The following is a 19,757-nucleotide window of genomic DNA, read 5'->3' on the forward strand; positions in this document are numbered from 1 at the left end:
TGTCTCCTATGTTTTGTCATTATGTGTGCCTTAATACAAAAGAAGAGTAATATTGAAGAGTAGGAAACCTTGCTGGCTATGGTTTATACTGCATTTTAGCATAAGCTGTAGGAATAATCTAACCTTGTGCCTCTTAGTTTGTAAATGAGATTAAATCAAACCATGTTTGGGTGTGTGTGTGACTTTTTAAAACTAAAGCCACTATACAGTGGTACCTCGGGTTAAGAACTTAATTCGTTCCGGAGGTCCGTTCTTAACCTGAAACTTTATTTAATCTTAAGTACCACTTTAGCTAATGGGGCCTCCCGCTGCCGCCGTGCCGCCACCACACAATTTCTGTTCTCATCCTGAAGCAAAGTTCTTAACCCTAGGTACTATTTCTGGGTTAGTGGAGTCTGTAACCTGAAGCGTCTGTAACCAGAGGTACCACTGTAATTTGTGGGGAAATTCTCAAGTAGGACTATCTGCTAAACCTTGGAGCACCAATAATCCAAATTATCTAAGATAAAGGTTCTCCAAATTTTTGATACATTTGCCCTTGCTGTCCTGGATACATGGTTTTTCCTCTCCCCACTTTATCCTCAGAATAACCCTGTGAGGTACCATAGATTAGGCTGAGAGACAGTGGCTGGTCCAAGGTCACCCAGTGAGTTTCATTATGGCCGTGTGTGGGGATTTGAACCCTGGTGCCCCAGGTCCTAGTCCAACACTATAATTGAGAGGGAGTGTACACTGCCTTGAGCTCCCAAACTTAAATTGTCAGAACTCAATTCTATGCATGTTTACTCAGAAGTAACCCCCTGCTATGTTCAGTGGAGTTTGCACCCCAGTCAATTTGTTTAGGATTGCAACCTAAAAACTGTTTTGAAAGTTATTCTCTCACAACAGGGAAGGAACCTAGGGGAAATCATTCTGTAGAGTGAGAATGCTTAGGGCCTTCAGCAGTCGACAATTCTCAAAATTTCTTTATGGCAGGATCAGGCAGTTTGCAGGCTATGGGCCACATGTGGCCCATGACCGAATTTCATGGGGGTGTCGAGGAGAAGGAAGAGAGGGGGTGGCAGAGAGAGAGAGAGAGAGAGAGAGAAGGGGTGTTAGAAAGGGTGCTGGCTGAGACAGATAAGAAGAACCTGTTGGATCAGGCCAATAGCCCATCTAGTCTAGAATCCAATTCTCACAGTAGCCAACCAGATGCCTGTGTGAAACCCAAAAGGAAATTTGAGCACAAAAGCACCCATCTGTGCCCCAAAAGTTATGAAGAGCTTTAAGAAGAAGAATGGCAAAAGTGTGTCATCACTGGCTCATGTTCCAATGAAATGCATCAGAAATAAAAACACAAAAAAGGAACGGTGCCCTGTCATATAAAAGGACAGGGAACTGACCTGATTCTCAGAGAACAAGATAAAAGGATTTTCCTCCCCAGTTCCCAATTTTATCGACACAACAACGCCTGTGAGGTCGGGACCAGTCCAAGGTCATCCAGTGAACTTCAACATGGCTGAGTGGGGATTTGAACCCTCGTCTTCCGGGTCCTAGTCCGACACTAACTACCACGTATTGGTGTGTTGTTATTGTACAAATAACCCTTGCCAGCGGCCCAGGGCCAGCTCAAGACATTTTGCTGCCTGATGGCACCCTCCCCAGGGCACATAAGAAGCCAATTGGATTGACAGCTGAATCTTACTCTGATCCTGGTGAACGAACAGTATCTTCCACTGCAATTAGCAGCCGGCTGGTGTAGTGAGTACAGGGGTACTGCTGTGGCCACTCCTTGCACTTCAGCAGCTGTTGCCTAAAACAGCTGCCTCACTCTGCCTCATTGTAAGGCTCAGGTCTGTCTTGAAATGTATTCATATATTATAGATAGTGGCACGCATGGTTCTCCCTCTCCCCATTTTAATCCTCAAAACAAGCTTGCAAGGTATGTTACGTTAAGAAGCAGTGACCGCCCTAAGGGTCATGCAGTGAGTTTCATGGTCAAGTAGGACTTTCAACCACAGCCTTCCAGGTCCTAGTCCCAAACTCAAACCACTATGCAATGCTGCCTTACTTTTGTGTTTCATCTGATAAGTACTTCTGCCTCCTTGTCCCGTTTGTGTGTACTGCCCGGTGACTCCTGTTCTTGTCTCCAGCGACTTCTTAGCTCTGACGTTCCTGCATTCTCCAAATCCTGCTATCTCATCTATTCCTAGTCTCCCACTTTGGGAAGTTTAGGCAGTAAGCTCCTGGGAGCTGGGAGCTGCCTTTTCTCTCTCTCTTTGTAACACTCCATAAAGCAGGAATAGGGAACCGTGACCTTCCAGGTGTTGTTGGGCTGCAATTCCCACCCTCTCTGTCCACTGGTCATATTGGCTGGGGCTGATGGGATCAGACCTAGGACCTTCTGAATGTAAGATGCTCTACTATTGAACTATGGCTCTTCCTCAATGTTCTACTGACACTCAACATTCCCTGGATAGTGAGCATGCTCAGTTTTCTTTGGCTTGTTTTCAGGAGGGGGTCGCTCCTTAGGTTTCTGGAGTTCTAAAATATGTTTGTTGTACGCCTGCCAATCTCAGTGTTTCCCTCACTCACACACATGCCGACACTTTCCTCCGATTTCTCAGTGACCCCATTTTAGCTCCAGCCCAAGCCCCTTTGGCACTCATCACTTGATTAGAGGGAGTAAACGTGTTAATTCTTCTTCTTCTTCTTTGGTGATCACTCGTAGCCGAGTAAGATTGTCTTCCAAAAACACAGTTTTAACAATGAGTCCGTAAGTGACTGTGGAGGCCAATTCTGGATCCGCACGTCCTTCCACAGTGGGAACATTGGTTTCCAGGCGGGAGTTGATCACAGTGTGGATTTGCCAAGTATGCCTTAATCTTAGCATGTTTCTCCCTTGCGTCCTGAGATCGAGTGTCTTCAAAGCCCATGACACCTTTGGTAAAGGCTGTTCTCCAACTGGAGTGCTCACAGGCCAGTGTTTCCCAGTTGTCGGTGTTTATACTACATTTTTTAAGATTTGCCTTGAGACAGTCTTTAAATCCCTTTTGTTGACCAGCAGCATTACACTTTCCATTTTTAAGTTCAGAATAGAGTAGTTGCTTTGGAAGACGATCATCAGGCATCCGCACAACATGACCAGTTTAGTGTTAATACACTAGAGGAGACAGACTGTATTATTCTCGTTTGTAATTCACCGTTATTCAGTATCTACTTATTAACATGCCAGCCTCTCCTCTCCTCTCCGGAAGGAGACTGCAGTGGGTAGAGTTTGTTTGCCTTGTACTTCAAGGGGCTTGGAAAGCTGCTTAGAATGCTGTAGACTTAATGCTCTCTTTTTTTGCATCTTCTAAATTATTTATTTTTAAAGAAACCATGGATGACCTATGTTTAATTTCCTTTGGCAGACATCCTATACCCAGGTGCAAAATGAAGCCCAAACCATTTACAACTGGGCTGCTGTTGTTATTTGTTTGTCTAAGTTGTAAGTTGCCTAATACAGGGCAGTCTTTAGGAAACTTACAATCAGGTTTTATTAACAAGGCTTACCACTGACGAAGCTTATCATATCTGAGGTTGAGTAAATTATGCAAAAAATTACAAATATGGGGAAGGTTGTAAAGCCAGAGCCAGTTTTTGATAGCTGAAACATGAGGCTTTGCATTACATTTTTCCTTTCATTTTTATATAACTACAGTAAAGTAAAATGTTCTTTATAGCTACAATAATGCAGAAATGTTGTAGGACTATATGCAAATTTTTAATGGTATTGTTTTGAACTGGGTTGCTTCTGAAACTTGTTGAAAACAATATGCAGGCCAAAGGCTAGGATCTAAAGAATGACAAAAACGTGGACATAACAGTATTTTTGCTGCTCTTTATTCCTTTGAATAGCAGACCACAACATATACCTGCTATAGTGCAGCCGTCCCCAATCTGATGACCTCCTGATATTTCAGACTACAGTTCCCATCACTTATAAATAACTGAGGAGGATTTGGCACCCTGATATCCCTTGTCCACATTCAGTATTCCTTCATTCATCTTACCATGCTGACTCAATGTGGCAGACACAAGGCTCGTCCACCATCTGCCTGCTTTCATACTTACAACCAGTCCAAGGAGTAGCACTGTCAGCTTCCTCCTCCTTAGGGCTCATCCAGACTTCCTTTTGCACCACGCTATCCATCAGGGGAGTCTTTAGCATATGCACCGCCAGGGTGCAAAGATCTGTCCAGCGTTCCCAAGTTTGACAAGCATCGCCGTTGTGAATGGCAACAGCTGGCGTGGCACATCTTTGTTAAATGAGCGCACAAAGTCGAAAGTCCTTTAGTGAAACAGTAGGTATACATTTCGGTAATACCTAGGTATATATGCATTTTGTTTTTCTAGCTTGATCAAAATTATTTATTATTTCATTACAGGTACGTAGTTAAGAGCTAAGGCGGCTTCAGCGGTGGGCACCTGGCGCCCCCCAGAATTCGGCGCCCGAGTGCCCCGCATCCCTTGCATCCCCAGGTAAAGACGGCCCTGCTATCCATGCACAGGTCTGGACTTTAAGCTCTATGACCAAGCAGGTGTTTTCTTGTCCCAACACTTTCCCTGGGGAAACATCTGTGTGATTGCCGTTTGCTCCAATTCAGTAGTAAAATGCAGATTTCCCCAGGGAAAGTGCCAGGACAAAAAACCCTGCTTGCACACAGAGCTTTAAAGCCTGGACCAATGCCTAGAAATGCAGCATAAAAAGAAGTCTGGATGAGCCGTTAGTCTCAGTATTGCCCTTGAGGAACTATAGTTCTTCATCGGCACTATGCATTTAAAGCAGTATCATACCACTTTCAACAGGCACAGCTTCCCCCAAGGAATCCTGGGAACTGCAGTCTGTTAAAGGTGCTGAGAGGTCTTAAGAAACCCTTATGCCCTGCACAGAGCTTCAGTTCCAGAGTTCCCTGGGAAGAAGGATTGGTCGTTAAACCACTCTGAGAATTGTAGCTCCATGAAGGGAACAGGTGACTGCTAACATAGGTGCTGGCTCCTAGGGGCTGATGCACTTGGGGGGGGCAATGGGTTTTTAGATGAGACCAAGAGCTGCAGCCTTCAGTTGAATATTGAGGGACAAAATAGGCATGATTTCTTTCACACACTTGGCTTTTAAAAAAAGTAAGTTGCAGTCACGGAGGTGGTGGTGGTAATCTGAACCATGACCTTTGTGGAAGTAAGGGCTCCATCACCCTTCCCCTCAATACCACTGTGGTCCTGATCTGGATTACATGGAAGCGGGCTCCCCACTTACTATTTGTATTGGAAGAAGCTCTCCTTCTTTGTGGTGGTGGAGTCTCCTCCTTTGGAGGTCTTTAAGCAAAGGCTAGACAGCCACCTGTCAGGAATGCTTTGATGGTGTTTCCTGCTTGGCAGGGGGTTGGACTGGATAACCCTTGTGGTCTCTTCCAACTCTATGATTCTATGATTCTCCCATTTGCACTGATGGAATCTCTCCTCCCATTACAAATAGCTGGCATGAACTGGCCCCACCCAATATTTTTATTGAGACCATGGAAGGATAAAGGGCTAAAGCCCCTTCCATGCCACAGTACTCCTGATGCAGCTCCGGGCCCCCTCTCTGCATTTTCTTCCTTCCTTTGTTAATAGCTGTACAAGGGCTAAAGCAGGGTTAGTGAACCTGTGTTGTATTGTTGCACTACAGCTCCAGTCTTCCCAGGCCATTGACCATGCTGGTTGAAGCTGATGGGAGTTGTAATCCTCCAACAACATCTGGAGGGCCACAAGTTTCCCTATCCATGGGCTAAAGACACACACACCAAAATCACACAGCTAAACTGGTCCTGAAAAATAGCTCAGAAGGACCTCATATTTTGGCAGGAGCAAAATCTGGACGAGATCCTAATGCTTTCTAGACAAAGGAACTGTAGGAAATGGAGTTTGACTTACATAAGAAGAAGACCCGTCTCAGAGGCTGATTTGCTGCTACGGTAGGAAGCTGTTGAGCGCTGAATGCACAACTATTGAATGGTCCAGTGTCCTGTCCAGTCAAAGCCTGGGATGAGTGCCTTGACATTGCCTGGAGGTTTGACAGATATATGTTGCTAATTGTCTTGGCTCTGTTTGAGCACCAAGAGAACCTTTTTGGATCAGCCAGTGATAAGCCACAAAGCAGCATTCTCCCTTTCAAAGAATGCAGCGTGCAGGAAAAGATGCCAGAGTCTTCCCAGGAGATAGACGGTTTGAGGTTGGCTTTTAATTTATTTGTTCATGTCTCATGCAAACTGCAAAAAATTGAGATTGAGAGCGAGAGAGAAAAGTTTTCCAAAGTTTCTGGGTTCTTTAAATGTCAAACAAGTTCCCAGCTGACAACCTCACCATTTACAATTTTTAAAAACTGCTTTTCTGTATGTTTAGAAAGATTCTCTGTTCAAAGTTCTTTTCCACCAGCTCCTGCTACTCTCAGCTGCGGCCAAATGAACTTCCTTCTTGCATGGAAAGAAGGCTACTGTTGATTCGTCACACTTTTATTTATTTTTTTCCAGCAGAATACAAAAGGGTGTTTGCAGACTGAAGGTTGTGATGGTGGGTTGTTGTGGTTTTGCTGTTTGTATTTTCTTCTCACAAGTAGGTCAGAGAACCCGAAGCACGGGAATAAGTAATGTTATAAATCTAGGATATAAATTAGAGGTGGCGAACCTCAGGTCAAATGCAACTCCCCCCAGCCCGCCATGCTCCTCACTAGCTCTGCTCTGTGCAACCTCTTTTAGTTTTACCTGGCTGGAATGTGACCTTGATGGATGGGTTAATATGTTAATTTCGGTTTTTCCAAGTTTCTCCTTTTTCCAGTCTTATGTTCAGTTTCTCACAATTCCACACCAGTTTGTTTGTCATCATGATCACCATCCTTCAAATTCACCGGCACCGTAGTGCGAATATCTCCTTACAGTTTGTACTTTCGCCTAATATGCACATTTGTGGAAAGTAATTTCCCCTAAAATAATGTGTTTCGAAACGTTATTTTTACTAACATATACATTTTTATGCATACTTTTCCTCAGCATGTGCGCTTTTGTAGACCTCACTGCAAAATTCATAGTACAGATTTGTGAAGAATGGCTGTGTTTCCATTCCAGTATTGTTTCAGAAAGTGCAAATTAGATAGGTTCACCTTTCGATGCAAACTGAATTGAATTTCTCCCCCATCCCTACTTTGTGTCCCCTCTGTGGGTTTTACCTAGCTTGAATGTGTCCCTGGACTGAAATAATAACTCCTGCTTGCTTGCCTTGGATGAAGGATGGAGAACTGTGAGTGCCTGGCCACACCCACCAATGATATGGCAGCTGCTGTCACTGTATTCTTTTGAGTGCTTGGTAAAAAAATTTGTTTAGGCAAGCCTGTCCAGACATGTAGAATGTTGGCATGTGTTTTAATCTGGTTTTCAGCTGATCGTTGATTTTAATTATTTGTTGAGGTTTTGAAATAGTCATTTTAAACTTTTCTAACCAATAATTTTATTGCTTTATTCTTTCTGTAAACTGCTCGGAGGTGTTTTTTTAAAACAGTCAAGCTATATGTACATTCTAAGAAATCAAATCTAAAGTATACAGTCCCTAGAAGGTTGCCTATGAGGGAATGTGTGCCTTGGGTTAAAAAAGGTTCCCCACACCTGACTTATCTTGTCCTAGTCTCAGATGCATCTGGGAAGCCTATGAGCAGGGCATGAGAACAATGCCTCTCCGCCATTTACGATCCTAAGACATACCTGTCTCTGATCTTGGAACTCCTTAGATGTGTAGCAGTGGTAGATCTTGTCACTTCCCTATGTGTGTTGCATGCTTAGAAAAATGTTATTCTTGCAATCCTCGAGTCGCCTTGTGCAAACAGGATTAGGCTCATGCTTTCCTTCCTGTTGCTTTTCTCTTTTAAGGGACTCATTTTTTAATATTGTTCACCCCGTCAAAACAGATTATTTCATTATTCTTTTTATTTTACTGTTTGTTTTATGGTACTTTTCTGAACCAATGTTCCAAAAACAAACTTGTGCTCATAGCAACATAGGAAGCTACCTTATACTAAGTCAGGCGATTGATCCATCTAAGCCAGTACTGCCAAACACTGACAGGCAGCAGCTCTCATGGGATTCAAATGGGAGTGTTTCCCAGGCCTATCTGGAGACACCAGGTATCAATCTGGAGTGTTTTGCATGCAGAGCCAACACTGAGTGCCAGCTGTTATTCAAGCTGATAAATATGGTTTGATCTTCATTTTCCATTGCTTGTGAAAGACATCCAAAGCCTAGGACATATTCTACTGTACAGATTACAGTGAAGGTGGCATTTCCTGCTTCTTTTTAGATGTAACTTCCAAGGACAGTGCCCCTTTTTAAAAAGAGAAGGACTTGGGAACATGTGCAAAGAATAGCAGCCATTGTCTGTAATCTACCACTGACACAGATTCTTCCTTGTGCCGGTGTCATATTCCTGCACTTCTAGAATTGGAGTGGAACCAGTTTATGGAACTGCTCTAGTCTGAATCAGCCATATAAATCTAACTTTTGCAGGTTTGTTCTGGCATCTTGGAATGCCTTTGACACATTCATCTTTGTTTCTTCCAGCAAGGTAGGACAAAGGATTTTGTTACAACTCTGTGTTGACGATAAAATCTATTTGCTCAAGGAATGTACTCCTTTGATTGCAGGAAGTGAGGTTTCTCAGGTTTAAAGGTCTATAAAACTAAAATGTCATTTTGTTAGGGTGGCCCAACTGCATTTTTTAAAAATCAAGTATTTAAATATCAGTTTTATTTTCTTACACGTATGGCAATAGAACCAATTGCATGATCTGATTCTCATTTTCCCCCGATTGGACCCCAACTTACATTGCTGCAAATAAAATCCTGGGAATGCAATCATCTGTGTCTGATGTATGAAGGCCAATATCATTATAATCTTCACAGCCACTTCTAGTCGTTATTCTTCATTATATGCAAATATGGAATTTTCGTTAAGTCTTGCATGCCATGCAAGGTCCGACCGCGGACCTGTTCACAGGTATGCCCTCCCAACATCTTGCTGGCACTCCTCACCCAACTGCATCTTTCACTTGAAACAATTGTCACACTTTGCCTAATTGTAGGGCTGGTCCTGTCACAAGTGCATATGTCATTGGCTTTTATTTTTCCTCATCTTTAATTACCGTACCCAGAGCATTCTGAAGTGCTATCATTCATGCAGGGGAGGAGAAACAAAGCCCAAAGTTGGTGATCACCAGCAAAGGTCCATTCTCCGTACCTGTTGCAACATTTGCCCTATTTTATAGCCATTTCCCTTTAAGCTAAAACAGATCATAAAGATATTTGCGAAAGTTCTGCTTTTTCAGCACTGCTGTGTATTTCCTCTGCTAAGCCTCCCACCACACTTCTGTTTTTGATAGTTGGGAAGTGAAATTGATAATGCTCCAACAAGGTATTCCCCAGATGTTTATTCTAGACTGTGAGAACTGATTGTAGCACAAAAATGGGAACCACCATACAGCTTGCCATACCTCTCTGGTGCAACTAGAAATCTCCCCTGGTCTTTAATCCAAGGCAACTAGGTTGACTTGGGTTCCTCTTTACCCAATTTCTGTCTTTTGTTGGAAAATAAACGTTATGCCCTTCCTTTTGTTCCGGCTTTTCGGTTTCAAGTGAGAATATCGTACGGCCTTGAGGACAATATTCTAACCTTTACAAATACATCTTCAAAGAAAACCCTCACCCAACAAAAATATTATTTTCCCCCAGGTTGTTAAATAACTGACATTCATATATTTTTTTCTGTGTATGTTTAATTTTAATTGTATTTTTTCTTTATTCTTGCATGCCATTGAATTGTTTTTAATTATATTTTAACTGTTTGATATGTATTAACTTTGCCGACAAAGGTCCGTATAGTTAAAGCTATGGTTTTCCCAGTAGTGATGTATGGAAGTGAGAGCTGGACCATAAAGAAGGCTGATCGCCGAAGAATTGATGCTTTTGAATTATGGTGCTGGAGGAGACTCCATGGACTGCTAGATCAAACCTATCCATTCTGAATGAAATCAGCCCCGAGTGCTCACTGGAAGGACAGATCGTGAAGCTGAGGCTCCAATACTTTGGCCACCTCATGTGAAGAGGTGGAAAAGACCATGATGTTGGGAAAGATCAAGGAGAAGGGGACGACGGAGGATGAGATGGTTGGACAGTGTTCTCGAAGCTACGAACATGAGTTTGACCAAACTGCAGGAGGTAGTGGAAGGTAGTGGAAGACAGGAGTGCCTGGCGTGCTATGGTACATGGGGTCACGAAGAGTCGGACACGACTAAACAACAACATGTATTAACTGTTTTTAATTCTGATTTTTAAATGGCTGGTAACCCCGTCTTTGCTGGTGAAGGGCGGGCAATAGATTTAATAATAATAATAATAATAATAGTAAATAGAAAACTTTTATTGAATATATGGAAAATAACTGTGTACAGTTGAAAATGTTGGCAGCATTAAGATAAATTCAATGTGTAAATAAGTTATGATGGATGTGATAATGTTATACTGAATAGTATATTTTCTGTAATATATGCAGGGATTTATGATATGTAAAATGAACCATGGAAAGAGAAGAATGGAAGTCACTGATATCTTAAGGATGTAAGAATGAGTGCTTTAAACTGCAAAACAGAAAATTTAATAAACATTATTTATTATTATTATTAAAGGCACATATTCTTAAAGGCACAGCACTACATAATTATTGTTGCTGATTGGTTTTATTTTGTCGGAATTCGCCTCATAATGAACGCTTCCCTCAGTGCATAGCTGCCAAGTTTCCCCTTTTCTCGCGAGGAAGCCTATTCAGCATAAGGGAAAATCCCTTTAAAAAAGGGATAACTTGGCAGCTATGCCTCAGTGTCGCTGCGAAAGGAGCCTTCCCCTCAAGGCGTTGGGACGGGAAGAGAAGGAAAAGGGAACTTTTTAATTTCATTTTAGTCCGCGTGGAGAGGCAATAGTGGCCAGCTCCCTTCAGCCCTGAGCCGGGAAGCAAGAGAAGCAAAGCCGCCGCCGCCGCCACTACCACCACCACCACCTGCCTCGGGAAGACGACGACGAGACGCGCCCCCGACCCGCCTCCCACCGTTTCCCCCTCAGGAGGAGCGTCGAGCCAGGAGGCCGCCCTCGCTCGCGCTCCTTCCCGCCCTCCATCGCTTTCCCCACCGGGCTCCTCCTCCTCCTCCTTTCCCCCGCCCGCCCGCCCTTCGGTGTGTGGCCCCGGCCGCCATGTTGTTGTGGTTGTGAGGAGGGAGGCGGAGGCGCCGAGCCGCAGAGCCGAGGCGAAGGCGGCGGCAGAAGCAGCAGCGACGACGACGCCGAGGGGAAGCCGAGCGACCACCCCCCTCCGAGCCGCCGCCGCCCCCGCCGCCGCGCCCCGTTGGGGGGTGGGGAGGAGGGACCCCCGCCATGGCCGGCCGCTGCCACCGCCGCTGGGTAAGGAGGAGGAGGAGGAAGAGAGGCAGCCGAGGAAGAGCAGCAGCAGCCCGAATGGGAAGGGAGAAGGACGGCTGAGGAGCGGGGCCCGGGCCTGGCGTCTTATTCCTCAGGCAGCTGCGGCCTGGCGTATTCCGGAGCAGGGCCTTTTTCTCGGGCCGGAGGGGGGCGAGAGAGAGGAGGCACTTTCCACCCTTCTGGGGTCTTCGTGTCCCCCCACCCACCCCAAGGCTTCAGGGCCGCCGCTTCTCTGGGATTCCTGCTTCTCTTCCCACTGCAACCTTTGTTTGTTTGTTTAAAGTCTCTGTCCTTGTCAAAGAGAAGAAGAGGCCGCTTTGCGTTCTGTGTCCTTCGTTGTTGTTGTTTTGTTGTTGTTGTTGTTTGTTGCTGCAAGGTTTTTCCTGTTAGCGTTGTCCTCTGTTATCGCCGGTGTGTCAGGGTTGCCCTCCCTGGGTAATAAGAAGCGTTGGTAAATAATAACGGAGGGCAGGGCTAATAGGGATACTTAATAATGAATGGTGGTGGTAAATAAATCGCCCTGCTGCTTGGTTATGTTAATATTAGAGTTGTTTAGAGCGCTTCTTCTTCTCACAGTCCTTTTTTTCTGGCGGGGGGGGGGATACTGGTGGTCTTGGGACCTCTCAGTCTTATTACATCGTGTTATAGATAATATGTTGTATCCAGTGCTGCTCGGAATAAACCTACTGAGATTAATGGACCTAAATTAGTCGTGCCAATTTATTTTGATGAGTTTGCTCTGAGTTGGAGTTGGCATTGGATACAACCTTACATGTGTGTGTATGCCTATGTACTCTCTCATATGGCGATAACAGCCCTGTAAGGTAGCTGTTATTGTGAATGGGGGTGAGGCGGGTCATGGGAGAGAATAACTGCTAGCGTAAGCCCGCCTGATGAGTTTGTGGCCAAGGTGAAAACTGAATCTGGACTCTTCTGTCTCGCTTAGGAGCATGCAGCCTGCTCCTGTGCCTCTTTTTATTCTGGAGTAAAGTCCCGCTGAATTCAGTAGGGCTTACCCCCACAAATAAGTGGGCAAATTTACTTGAAAGTAAGGCTTGCTGTATTCAGTGGGACGTAGTTTCAAGGAAGCGTACACGGCCCCCAAATATTGGCCTCTTAACTCTTGCTCAACTGCATGGGACATTTGAGGAACATAAACATACATGTAAGTAAATAAAGAAATGCAAGGGGTGCACCCATGTTTTAGGCCTGAGACTAATTTGTGTGGCAGAAGATTGAGTTTGTTCATTCCCCCCCTTTCCTCCCATATGGTGTGTTTCTATTTTCCCCTTTTAACCCTAGAGCTGATATTTTGGTGTGTTTTGTTCTCACCTCCCTGTACATTGTCTCCCTACCCCCAGTTTAATGTTATCATCAGCACAAAGTCATCTTTGTTCTCCACAATAATTAATATCCAAAGTAACTCCCAATTTATGCTTCCATCCTTGCCCTCACCATGCAGATTAGACCACATTGAAAAGGGTGTACAGCAAATCCACCCATTTGTGTCTCTGTAATCTGCTATGAGTATGATTTGGTGATTGAAGCAGTGCTGTAAATGACCACTTGCCATGTTACCTGTGGCAAGTGTAAATTGCCTCAGGAGACTAGCAAAGGAGCATGACAAACGTTGGCTTTTAATATTGTGAAGACCATAAATGTCTAGACAAAAAGATGTGTGCCCTTACTGGTTTGGGTTAACTTTTGTAGATTTTGATCTGCAAGCTAAAGGATACTGGGGGAGCATTTAATCTCTTTTAAGTGATCTTTGGAATGTGCCCAGGTGAGACCTTTTAACTCTTACACACCTTGTGTATGCATGTGTGTAATGGATGAGTTTCGTGATATTTCCATTCATCCTCATTCTGCACAACTGTTTGCAAGGTTGCTGGTGCTACCCACTGCGCATAGGTGACTTTTGCATGCTCAGCATTGTGTGGTATATCTGCATATGAAAATTAAGACCATTGTGAGGAAGCCTGGGTTAATCACCTTCTTTCCCACCCCTGTATCCTTCACCTTTCCAAAGGACTACAACATCCCTTTATTGGTTCAGAGTTGGCTCTGTATTCAGATATAGAGGTTTATCTTTCTACTCCCCTGATGTATTAAACTAGGTTTTACCTAAAGTGGATAGCGACATAGAACTGAGAACATGGACTTTTATGTGGAAAGACTGGGTTTTACCACTGCAGGGGTGTGACTAGAAAGTCAGAATGGTGATTTCAGAATTACAGTATTGTTGTGTCATGGGACTCTGTTTTTACCTTTTCTGAGGTAAAAAGTTGTGTTGGAGGCCATGTTCCATTTGTGGTGTTCTGGATATGGGGTGTGGTATGCCATGCTGAATTGGGTAGACATTGTTATGTGATTGCTTGCAGGTTTACAGGAGTCTTGACTTGAGTTTGGTTCTGGACTTGAAGCAGTTCTTTCATCTTGAAAGTAGGCAGTGATTGCTAATTTCAGGTTTTCTTGCATATAAATATACTGTTGCTGGAATTTGTTGTTTTTGAAGGCCATTTCATTCTATACTTTTTACTATAGGCTTCACAATCTCTTCCAGATCAGTCTGTCTAGCTGTAAAGAAGGATTTTTTTCAAAACCATTCACCACCAGCACAATCCTAACCATGTCTACTCAGAAGGAAGTTCTATTGCATTCAGTGGGGCTTACTTCCAAGTAAGTGCAACTAGGATTGCAGCCACAGATGTTTCCATATCTTTGCCTGGGAGCTGAAGACAATGGTCATGAGCAGGGGTCCCCAAACTAAGGCCCGGGGGGCGGATGCAGCCCAATCGCCTCCTAAATCCGGCCCACGGGCGGTCCGGGAATCAGCATGTTTTTACATGAGTAGAATGTGTCCTTTTATTTAAAATGCATCTCTGGGTTATTTGTGGGGCATAGGAATTCATTCATTTTTTTTTTCAAAATATAGTCCGGCCCCCCACAAGGTCTGAGGGACAGTGGACCGGCCCCCTGCTGAAAAAGTTTGCTGACCCCTGGTCATGAGTGATTCAATTGTATAGTATTCCTAAGGCTGCAGTCTTATGCACACTGACCAGAGTGTAAGCCTAATTCAACACAGTGACACTTCCAACTAAACAAGCATAGGATTGAGCTGCAGGCTTCAAGTTCAACAAGTTCAATGGAAATCTATCAATTAAGTAATGGGAATCCCTTGGAAATTCAGCCTCAGGTCTAAGTGACCAGTGCCCTTTAAAACCTGTGTTATGCTGAGAAAACATGTGGGATAGAGAAGGCCCAGCTTTCCCTCCCTTGTCCAGTGTCCACCATGAGTGGAATGTGTATGTGAGGACGGGGTTGCTTGGCCTGGGCTGCCAGGAAGGTATTGGATATATCCATTGTGTAGGTGCATACTATTTAAATGTTCAACATTGCTTCCACATTATCTTATCTCTACTACTTATTGTGACATGATGAATGGTCACTGCTGCTTCCCTCCTCCTCCATCTGCTGCTTCATTAATCCAGAACTGGAATGTGTTCTATCAGTACTTTACCTATGGATACATGGAGGGATTTGAATATTTCAGAAGTGTAGGTGAAATGGAACATCAGAGTGATGAAAAGTACTGAGTGTTGTATGGAAAGATTTCTCAAAGTTTCATGTGGCAGAGGGCAGGTAGATATAGGAACATTGCCAGGAGTTTTGAAGGAGTAATGATATATGGCAACTCCCCTCCCTGTGCCTAGTGCCTTCTACTTGTTGTGGACTACAACTCTCATCATTCCCGATCATTGACCATGCAGGTTGGGACTGATGGGAGTTAGGGTCCCAAAAATCTGGAGGGCACAGAGTTGGGGAATGTTAATACAGTACTGTATATGGAATTTGAGAATTGCCTGGTGTGGAGTAAGTGCATACCAGTAGCTTCAGGTGGTTGGGTATTGCTTGGTTAGTAGAAGACTGAAGAATGGAACTGCAGTCTGCTGTGTCATTTTGTGTGTCAGCAAGCAAAGCATCTCCTAATCATGCATGTTGCCATGCTAAGCTGTGTATTGAGACTGTAAACTGCAAAGGCGTTAAGACAAGGAGCTAAGATTAATGCAAAAGAGATACTTAATGTTCAAGGACAACATTGCAGGTGGTTGTTATGCATAAGGGAATAAATAATCAAGTATGAGGAAAGAAGGCACTCCACCTTTGATACTTCAGGTAATAATAATAATAATAATAATAATAATAATAATAATAATAATAATAATAATATAATATTATTTATACCCCGCCCATCTGGCCGGGTTCCCCCAGCCACTCTGGGCGGCTTCCAACAAAACATTAAAATACAGAAATCCATCAAACATCAAAAGCTTCCCTAAACAGGGCTGCCTTAAGATGCCTTCTAAAGGTCTGGTAATTGTTATTCTCTTTGACCTCTGGTGGGAGGGCATTCCACAGGGTGGGTGCCACTACCGAGAAGGCCCTCTGCCTGGTTCCCTGTAACTTGGCTTCTCGTAGCGAGGGAACCGCCAGAAGGCCCTCGGCGCTAGATCTCAGTGTCCGTGCAGAACGATGGGGGAGGAGACACTCAGGTATACTGGACCGAGGCCGTTTAGGGCTTTAAAGGTCAGCACCAACACTTTGATTTGTGCTCGGAAACGTACTGTAAAACGTACGTTTTACAGCTTGTTAAAGAATGATTCCAGCTGCTTTTAAAATGCTCACACTAGGTGTGCTTAATGGATTTGACTAAAGTTTTAAATCCTCAAAAATTATGTTACTAAGTTTTGGATTTTCCCAGAACATGGGAAGTTGCGTTATGCAGAGTCTGTCTATTTCAGATGGGTTTCAGGGAGGAGTCTTTCCTGGTCCTAGTTGAAGATATCGGGGATTGAACCTGGGATCTTTCACATCCAAAGCATGTGGTCTGCTACTGAGCTGTGGCGCTGAGTAAATCCCATGAAGATGCTTTGCAGCTCACTGGCTATAAAATAGCAAACACTGTTGTTACAGGGAAGATTTGCCACTTGGCTTTTTGTAACATTATTTAGGGCTTTAGGCAGGTTTTAGCAGTATCTGTTGCTTGAGATGGCTAGTAGTAGTGGGTTTGTGCATACCTGAAGCAGAACCTTGTGTAGGCACACAAAATTTATTTTCCAGAAAAATATCCTGTAGAAAACACAGGAAGTAAAACCAACAGAAGTAAAACCAACCAGCCAACCAACCAACCTGTATGCATAACTTGTACAAGGTGGCATGCTGTATACAACTCCCACCCCTTATCATTGGATTTGCTGCTTGGAACTGTAGTCCAAAACATCTGCAGGGTACCATGTTGGCTAGCTGTGTTGTATGCCATACTGTGTGGCATATCACCTGGCACCAGGGTTCCTCACTGAAGGAGAAGAGGGCTGAAAGTGAATAAAAGAATCGTGGCATACTTCCATTTAGATCATACAGGACTTATGGTATCAGCGATGCAGATGTTTGCTTAGATTGTTCCAGTTTAGCAATCTTTCCTTCAGTTTATTTGCACAAACCTGAGGCTGTTAGCTTGGATCCCAGAATAATTTGGGGTTGCCAACGCACAAGGGAGGGAAAGGGTCCAATGTGCACTTCTTATTTATTTATTTATTTATTCATTTATGACTCGCTTCCCATGAAACATCCTAAACAATTTCAAATTTAATACAAATTGGGATAAAAATCCCCCCTTAAAAGTCTTGTTGAAAAATGAAGATCTGAAAAGACAGTAATAAGACTGCTCCTTTCCGACATGTAATGGGAGGGAGCTCCAAAGGGTAGATGCTGCCATACTAAATTCCTGATTTCTACTTTGTATAGAACAGACCCTGTGATGAGATGATATTTGCAAGAGGCCCTCTCTTCCAGAGTGCAATGATCAGTTGGATATGTAAGGGTGATAAAATCTTGACTCAAGTAATCTGCAGTATTTTAGGGTTCCTGTTAACTTCCTCCTTCCCATATTGTATAAAAACTGTTCCTTTGCATGCCGGATCATGGTTTGAGTCAACCGGTTTATGACCCAGAGTGTGAGCTTCCAGGCAAACCATTGTTTGTAGCTGTGTTTCCTTTCATTTCCAGTGCACTAAGCACTTCACAAGTTGATTCCTGTCTATGGAAGCAGTGGTGTGATTGTGTAACTATGGTTTGTCAGTTCAGATATCATGCCCATCATTCATTCATTATGTGTGATGCCAGAATTGAACCCTATGCTGAACTTTGAAAATAAGTTTCTCCTGTAAGAGAGTTTTGCTTCTTGTATGGCTGATATACACATACTGACTAGAGAAGCCTTTCTCAAACTTGAGTCCCCAGATGTTGAACTACAACTCTCATCATTCCTAGCCAGCATGGCCAGTGGTCAAGGATGATGGGAGTTGTAGTTCAAGAACATCTGGGAACCCAAGATTGAGAAAGGCTAGACTAGAGTATTGTGTTTCAGGTCAGTTATCATAAGGGGAAAAGAAAGATGAGAACTCATTGCTTCATTCTCTTTCCTCGGTGATTCTTGGTCCATAAGCAAATCACATCCTGGGTAGGATATTTTTATTAGGGATATGATATTTTATTAGGGATGTGATGATGTAATCAAATCTCAAGAAGGTATTTTAAGGAGTGCAGAATCCTAGGCAAACATTATAGCTAAGGTGTTCCTCATAGAGGAGGACATGCTTCTGGCTGATTTGAACCCTTTAAAATTTGTGGATGTGACTTTACACCCAGGAGCACAGCATATAATTCTCACTGTTCTGTAAAGTGCTTGTCTGTGCATTGTGACATCATCTGATTTAAAATGGGAAGAGAGAAGCTGTTATTCCAAATTCCGTTTTCAGAGTCTGGGAATAATAGCCTCAACTGGTATTTGCACATGTATTTTCCTGCTTGTACAAGCCAGGCAAGTAGGCTTTATATGTCACATCATATTTTTAAAGACTTGAGATCTCAGGAATCTCCAGTTAGAGTGGGAAACAATTCTGCGTGGAACCCTGGAGAGCCACTGTTAGTCTGAGTAGACAGTATTGAGTTTGGTGGACTAGTAGTCTTAGGTTTAAGGCAAGTGGTTCCTGCCTTCTGTTACCTGCCGTATGCATGGCAAGTGGAAGCTATAGTGTTGACCAGGAGATCATGTCTAATTACCTGGGAGGGGAATGAAAATGCTATAAAAATGTAATGGGTTAAAGTATATTTTCTTTACTCCCAATTCAGTCCTTCACTCTCATTTTTCTTGCATTCAGTATGGTTGTTTGTTTAAAATAAACAATCAAGCAAATTGAGAGGCACACTAACAATTTAAACATTTGCCAAAAGATTACACCCAGAAACAAAAAAATGAGTTATATCATAGTACCATCTGAAATGTGAAGCATGAGCCCTGTCTGAAAAGGCCCTATAGATTTACCTGCAGCTTAAGGCCTCTGCTGCTGCCAGCTGCCTGCATACCATTCCCTTTTTGCAAGCTTACTCTTGGGGTAAGGATAGCAACAGAAAGGGCTTGTGGCTTTGAAGACCTCAGATGTGATGTTGAGGGAATGCTTATTGCTGCCAGGAAGCATTGGAAATGCAATTTCTATTACTGTATTTTGTAATGTAGTGAACGCTCTACATTTGACACTGGAAGCATCAGGAACTAAATTTCCCATGTTTCCTTGTGTCAGACTGGGAGGTGTCCCTGCTGTCGGCATCCCCTTCTCATCTCCATGCAAGAGTAAGTATGAGGAAGGGGCTGGAAGGGCTGCTTTGATGGCACTGAATCTAACCTCCTAGGTCTTTGGCAGGGACTTGGAGTTTTCTTGAACTTTCCATTCCAAAGTTTCCCATTGCAACTGTGCAAGATCTCTTAACTGGCTGAAGGCAAATGCAGTGGATATCTTAAAAAAGGAAGGGTCCATGGGATTGTGTGCTTCCTAGAGATAACTAATAAGCTTGGCAAGTAGAACAAAAAAGCAGCTTAAGCTTATAAACAAGCTGAGCCAGTTCCTAGCAATCTAAAGTTTTGAAGAGCATTTTTATAAAGAGCAAACAGTGTCACCTTAGTTCAGCTTCCTCTGTTGGTATGGTGAATGGTTTAACAGAGTAACACACTAGATTGAAAGCATTCATACACCTATTTGATGACATTCATGTGACTTATAAATTGGAGAAATATATTAGAGCATTAGGTTGGGCTGTTGGAGAACTTCGCTAATAATAATAATTGTTGGTGTACAAGAAGATTTGGCTGGGATCTGCTTAGTCAGTTCTAGTCACTTTTATTAGTCACCTAGAT

At 43.4% G+C, this 19,757-nt stretch overlaps 1 protein-coding gene across 13 annotated transcripts in view; it reads left to right on the top strand.

The window, feature by feature from the left end:
• The window catches only part of MTMR3 (myotubularin related protein 3), a 312,417-nt gene that overhangs the window by 245,201 nt on the left and 47,459 nt on the right, over positions 1 to 19,757 (top strand). For 11 of the 13 annotated variants that reach the window (XM_035099150.2, XM_035099156.2, XM_035099155.2 and 8 more), the window contains exon 1: positions 11,260 to 11,488. The exons of 1 other annotated variant lie outside the window; for it this stretch is intronic. The gene's annotated coding sequence lies outside the window, so the exon portion shown is untranslated. One more of the 13 variants, XM_035099152.2, reaches the window with a different exon arrangement.

Source organism: Zootoca vivipara, chromosome 17 (genome assembly GCF_963506605.1).
Source record: "Zootoca vivipara chromosome 17, rZooViv1.1, whole genome shotgun sequence".
In the NCBI taxonomy this organism is placed as follows: Eukaryota; Metazoa; Chordata; class Lepidosauria; order Squamata; family Lacertidae; genus Zootoca; species Zootoca vivipara.